Source organism: Peromyscus californicus, unplaced genomic scaffold (assembly GCF_007827085.1).
Source record: "Peromyscus californicus insignis strain IS unplaced genomic scaffold, ASM782708v3 Scaffold_8__1_contigs__length_139910024, whole genome shotgun sequence".
In the NCBI taxonomy this organism is placed as follows: domain Eukaryota; kingdom Metazoa; phylum Chordata; class Mammalia; order Rodentia; family Cricetidae; genus Peromyscus; species Peromyscus californicus.
This window is the reverse complement of record NW_026294606.1, coordinates 107,937,186-107,943,745: the sequence shown is the minus strand read 5'-3', so window position 1 is coordinate 107,943,745 and position 6,560 is coordinate 107,937,186. Positions and strand designations below refer to the sequence as shown.

Here is a 6,560-nt window from a genome sequence, read left to right as displayed (position 1 = left end):
ATACCCTGATGGAGACAGAGGGCCGAGCCTGAAATGCAGACTAGTGTTATTTACACAGGCAGAAGAGATGGCAAAGAGAACACACCTGTAATTACAGACACTACAACCTCACAGCAGTAAATAGGCGAAGGCCAGAGCTGTGGTCTAAGAACTTCTAGGGAACAGAGTAACTGCTGCTCTGACCTTGCCCTTTCCTGAGTTTTCTGTCATTTTTTTACAGCCGAAGAATGGCAAGGAATTTCTTCCCCTCAGAGACTAAGGAAAGCTGCTTTTGAAACCAGTGAAGAGTCATTTCCTCCAAGCAGCAGGAAGAGAGTGTGAAAGAAAGAGAGGGATTATCTCCATGCCATGGGAGACGCTGGGAATGCACAGGACAAACCTCCCTTGGCTCTAAACGGTATTTCTCCTCAAGAAAAAGAAATACGATAACCTTACTTTCCCTAGAGCAAAGGCATCTGATGTGGATGGACCACGTTTACATCAATATACCCCACAGGATATTTGAAAGCTCTGATTTCATCTTTAATTTCCCCGAACAAGGTGAGTGTCTGACGATACCAACCAGAATAAGAGAAGTTTCAGCTCTAAAGCTTAAGAGTTGTAATTCCACAAGTATTGCCCTGCTGTCCATGAGTTCTGGAAAGAGGGAATGGTTAAAACTGAAATCAGTCCCTTGGCATTTAACCTCACTTATCTTTCTGTTAAGCACTTCCAAAGATAAAGCCTGAAGATACAATGACTTAGAACAACACTGTTTAACATAGACTAAACTAACTTTCCCCTCTCACACTATCTTCCTTTTGGATGGACCTGTAGCCACTGCTACCCTGCATTTTCCTTTGGATCCTGATTCAAAGAAGTATTCAAATTCGATAGCTTTGAAGAGACTAGAAAACTACTGGAAAATTCTTTCCCATAACCTGTGTTTGCCTACTGCTGACCTTGCCCCTTCCAATGCACACTCATTAATACCAAAGTTACACTCTAAAAGTTAAATCTGGCTACATGCATAACAGATGCCTCATACCCCCAAAGGGCAGCTGAGTTAAGAGCAGATGTGATGGACAATCTCATGGCCATATCCAACATCCCACCTTAAGGATACATTGAGATGTCACTCTGTTTTTTTTATACTTGGGCTTTCCCCAAAGTTATAGCTAACTCCAAGGGTAGATGCAACCCAAAGTATTAGGAATTGTTGCCTGTAAAGTTCACATTCCAACCACGGAAGCAAGTCCCTTGGCTTCACTCTTTAGCGTGACAGTTCTGGGCTGTGTTCTGTACAATTCATATAAAAGACCTTCAACAACGCTGAGATCTGATAGTTAACTGATTCAAAAATGCATTCTGTCACTCCTTACCTTTCCTTGGATGACTTCTCCATATCCTATCTGTTGCCTGGGATCACCATCCAAGTGAACCATATGCACCCTGGTCATTATCTAAGCTCTGCTTTAAAAAAACCAAAAACCTCACATTTAGACATTGCCTCATTCCCTTTCTTAATACTCCTCAAAATTTCTTTGTTTTCAGGTGAAACAGACTCTGCTCTGCTCACTATCCAGGGTTCCAAAGAATTCAGCTCTTCTTCTTTCTTAATTGAAAATAGATTTTTTTTTCATACAATAGATTCTGATCAGAGTTTCTTCTCTCCTAACTCCTCCCAGTTCCTTCCCACACACCCAAATCCACCCCACTTCTCTCTCTCTCCTCTCTGATTAGAAAACAAACAGGCATACAACACAATAACAACAACAAACAAACAAACCAGAACAGGACAAAACAAACAGAAAAAGTGAGCCAAAGAAAAGCACAAGAAGCACATAGACTCAGACACACACACACATTCACACACCCAGAGAATCCAAAGAACATAAAATCAGAAACCACAATATATAAGCAAAAGATCTTTAAAGTAGAAAAATGCCCAGATAAAGTATGAAGAGACAAAAAGCTTCCACAAAAATATCATTGAGTTCATTTTGTGTTGGCCGTCTACTGCTGGGCACAGGGCCCATGCCCTTAAATATACTCAGGGAGACTCCATGGGAGAAAACTAATTTTTCCTTTGCACATGTCCTCTTCCCCTCTCAATGCTAAGATCCCATGTGGCTTAGACCTGTCCAGGCCCTATGCATGCTGCCACAGTCTCTGCGAGTTCATGTGTGTGTCAGGCCTGTTGTATCTAGAAGGCCTTGATTCCTTAGTGTCTTCCATCCCCACTGGCTCTTACAATCCTTCCTCCTCCTCTGCCGTGGAAATCCCTGAGCTCTGAGGGGAGGGATTTGATGGAGTCGTTCCACTGGGGAATGAGTGGTCTAAGGTCTCTCAGTCTCTGCACATTGTCCAGATGTAGGTCTCTGTATTTGTTTCCATATGGTAGGAGAAAGCTTGTGTGATGGTAGCTGACTGAGCAAGACACTGATCTATGAGTATACCAGAATGTCATTGTGAGTCATTTTATTGCTACATTCCTTTAGCAGAAGAAAGGTAATATTTGGATTTCCCCTAAGTCCTTGGCCTGTCTAGTCTCAGGTTCTTGACCATCCAAGAACAGACAGGCCTGGGTTCTATCTCATAGAGTGGGTCTTAAATCCAGTCCTACAGGTTACTCCCATGACTTTGGGGCCATTTTGCACTAGTGTATCATGCAGGAAGGTCACCATTGTAGACTGAAGGGTTTGTAGCTGGAGAGCCCAGCTCTTGACTCTTATTCTTCAATTAAACTCCAAGGGCCACCTGTACCTGAGTATTCATTGAAGACCTTCAAATCTTCTGGATCGAGTTCTGCCTCTTTACTTCTTTTCACCTGTTGCTTTCCTACTTGTTCCTTCAGATTCTAGTTCCATACCACCACCACCTCAAAATACAGGAACACCCCAACTCCACTCTCTGTAGAAGACCCATGACCATGCAATGCTGCCCTTTGAATGTTGCCAGTATCAGGATGCAGTCTCACCTCCATCATGAAATGTGTGCCCCTTGAAGTCAAGATCAAGTCTTAAGTTGTCGGTAAGGCCAAAGCTTCACACACATACACATGTTTTAAAGGGCCACATGGCTTCTTCTGTCAGCAGCTGCATTTGGTGTGCTCTAAGTGCCATGAGCACTGTTAACATTGTATTAGGGAGCAGGATTTGATTTTTTTTAAAGTGGCTTGAAGTGGCTCTTTCAAACATTTATAGATGTAGCCACCTTGCAAAATCCCCTCTACTGGGGGAAGGAGGTCGAAAATGTTGCACCAAAGACATTCACTCAGAAGCAAAGATACCCCAGTGACAAAATTGAATGACCTTGGAAGGATAAAGCTGAGGGAGACAGACATGATACAACCCAACGAGGGACAGGAAATGACTCACAACACAGAACAAGGACTGGAAGCTAGGGTTCGGAATTCCTGGCAAGCATCCTTCCCACTAATTCATGCCACTGCCCACAAAACTCAAAAGGCAAGTGAGAGCCAGACTGGCTAGGCCTTGATCTTTTTACCAGGTCAAAATGCAATATTCTTAAAAGAGTAAGTCAGTAACAGGGAAGCAGTGCACTGGGAAAAATAATTGTTCTGTGCACCCCAATTCAAACAGAATCTAGCAAATCTCCCCAGAGGAATCAGGAGGCTATTTGTAGAACAAAGCTTAAGGAAAGAAAAGAGAAGGAGGCAGGAATAGTAGTGTTGATGGATAGAGTTTCCAAGTATGTGAGGTGTATTCTAAATATTTTTCCTTGTTTTCCTGCTTCCATGTGTGCAGGGCAAAAGCTTCCCTTCTACATTGTGCTTTGTATAAAATATATGGTAATGCCCTCGGTGATACGGGAAAGGCATTGTCAGATTCACTTCCATTTCTCCAGCGTTGACTGATTAGCCCCTCGGCCCTCCCTCCATACTGGAACTGAATTCCGTGTGCAGCAAGATAGATGAGCAAGAGGAAGGGTGAATGGGTAGCTGACAGGTGCAGAGACGCAAGAGTAGTGATCAATGTGGCTCCCTCCCCGCCCTCCCCCTCATGACTTCTCTGCATTTTTGCACTCCAACCCCACCGTCCTTTCCATAGGTCTTAGGAATTTCTGGGGGGCAGGTTTGATTTTTTCGCCTATTAGGTAGACTGTCTACCCAACCCAGAAATCTCCCAGGCTCCTGGACACGTGGCTTCCCTCCTGCCCATGAGTACTTTCTTCGCCCCCCTCGGCACCCAGCTAAACCATGCTGAGAAGTTTCTTAAGTGTCAGATGTTGTCACACAGATATCCTGCAAGAGAATAGACCTAACTCTTGTGAAATAGGGGTCCTCCTATTGAGATCATTGTCCCATGCCATCTTCCAGGTGGTTTCCCCAGAAGAAACGGATGCCTCCCTTCCCCATCTCCTCCCACTCATTCTAGCATTTTGCATAATGTGCTTTCCCCAGCCCATTTCCATCATGTTTATTTCAGGAACTCCAGCAGTCACTATTAGCCTGACCTACATATTTTTTTTTCATGTCCTAGGTGTTCTCCAATTATCATTAACCCAGTATGTTTTAAAACCAGCCTTAGAAGTAATTATAGCAGGGAACTGGTTTGGTGTCTTTCCAATCAACAGGAAGAAATAATAAGAAAAGGATTTCAATCACAAGCTATGAAATCTGCTTCTTAAGCAAAAATCCAGGAGGAAAAAAAAATGGTCTCTTGGGAGAAAAGGTAGGAAAGTTTTCTTGATCCTTTCCTGTGCACTAGATATTTTCACTTATAATATCCCACAATCCTAAAATCTTGAAAAATAAGTGTCACAATCACTTCGTTTATAGTTGGGGACACTGGGGCTTAGAGAAGTTGGGAGTATTCTCAAGATAAAAAAACAAAAAACAAAAACAAAAACCCTGGCTGGCAAAACAGCTCTGTTAAATAGCACTGAGTGCCAAGTCTAACAACTTGAGTTCAATCCCAGGGACCCACATAATAGAAAGAGAACCAACCTGAGAAGTTGTCTTCTGACCTCCTCCCACAGGCTGTGGCACAAGTATGCACACACACACACACACACACACACACACACACACACCCCACAGTGTGCATATGAAGTAAATAAACCAACATGTAATAGAGTATTTTAAGACTGATAAGTAGATAACTAGCTTTGATCTGTGACCAACAAGCTAGTTCACCGTGTGAAGTGGGCTTCTAAACAGGTCTTATCATTATCATCTTTGCAAAACAGCATCCTAGAGCTTGAGGTAAGGCAGCCAACGTTATCTTTGGCCTTGGCCTTGGCCTTGGCCCTGCCTCATCTCCACTGAATATAGGTATCTGTTCCAGGTATTGATATTCAAGCCATATCTAAATCAGTAGATGCCCTTTTCTAGGATTTCCCACATTAGAACTGGAAACCAGGGTCAGATTCTATCTCATATTTCTGAGATGAAGTCCAAGAGCAGTAGGAAGCCATTGACATGGGAAGGAAAAGATGAGAAAGGAACAGAATGGGATGGGAGTGGCCAACCTCTGGTGTGGATAGTGCCTAATACCCAGTGATGTCTTTTCTCTTCCTGGAATGTATTCATACTCTTTTGTCCCCAGTGAGCCAATACACCCCTTCTGGCCATCTGCAGTCAAATTCTAGGTTAGTAGCCAAAAAAAGAGTTCCAACAAATGTGAAGGCCCTATGTACACTCTTTCTAGTCCTGGCTTGGAGACCTAATGAGGAAAGCTGAGATCAGATTGGGCAAAGGATGTCCCTTGATTGTAAAACACAAGTCAGATTCACTTAGACGGCTTTTCATTCCTGAGATTCAGTTAAAAGAATCTGATATTTATCTCACTCAGGTCAGTACATCACCCAATAAGCTGGGGAATGGAGGGATGTAGCTCCTTCGTGGTCACACACAGTCCATCCCTCAACCTCAGCCCCAGCTGCCTTATCTCTAGAATGAGACAGCTGCACAGACTAGGGTTTCAGTCCCTCACCACAGGAGCTGGGGTTTATATAACACATTTTAAAAATGGATTTCCTTTGTTATCCTTTATCTGTGAATTATGGATTTGATGTGCCAGCCATATTTTCCCAATGCATATTAAAATGCATAACCACTCAAGTAAAACATGTTTGACTGCATTCCACCCAAATCCACTCGGGTTCCACACTCAGGAAAAAAACGGAGCTGATGATCTCTACCAGGCTGACAACCATGTCAGAGGAGGTCACAATAGGAGACCAGCCCATTCTTAACTTGTGCAACAAGTGCTTGTGGAAACCCCTACTCCAGACACAGGCCACTATGGGAAATCATAACAACCCGTGTAGTTCCATCTGACAGTCAGTGAGCTTTTATGATGAGCTGGGCACTGGACTAAGAACTTTGCAGCTGGTGCCTCATTTTTATCCTCTGAAAATCCCTTGAGTTAGGTATAACTTATTTCTGAATCTCAGAAAGGTGAATTATTCATCACTTAGCCCCAAAGCTAGTGTATTAGTTTTCTACTGCTGCCATAACAAATCACCACAGATTTTGTAACTCAAAGAATCACATATTTATTATTTTACTCTTCTGTAAGACAGAAATCCAACAGAGGTTTCACTGGGCTAAG

The 6,560-nt window shown here is 43.1% G+C and overlaps 1 long non-coding RNA gene across 1 annotated transcript; it reads left to right on the top strand.

The window, feature by feature from the left end:
- The first annotated feature begins 228 nt into the window (after positions 1-228).
- Positions 229-4,657, top strand: LOC128103042 (uncharacterized). The gene is made up of 3 exons (XR_008215622.1): positions 229-540; positions 2,837-3,012; positions 4,485-4,657. It is a non-coding gene; the product is annotated as an uncharacterized LOC128103042 (long non-coding RNA).
- The last annotated feature ends 1,903 nt before the right edge of the window (positions 4,658-6,560 follow it).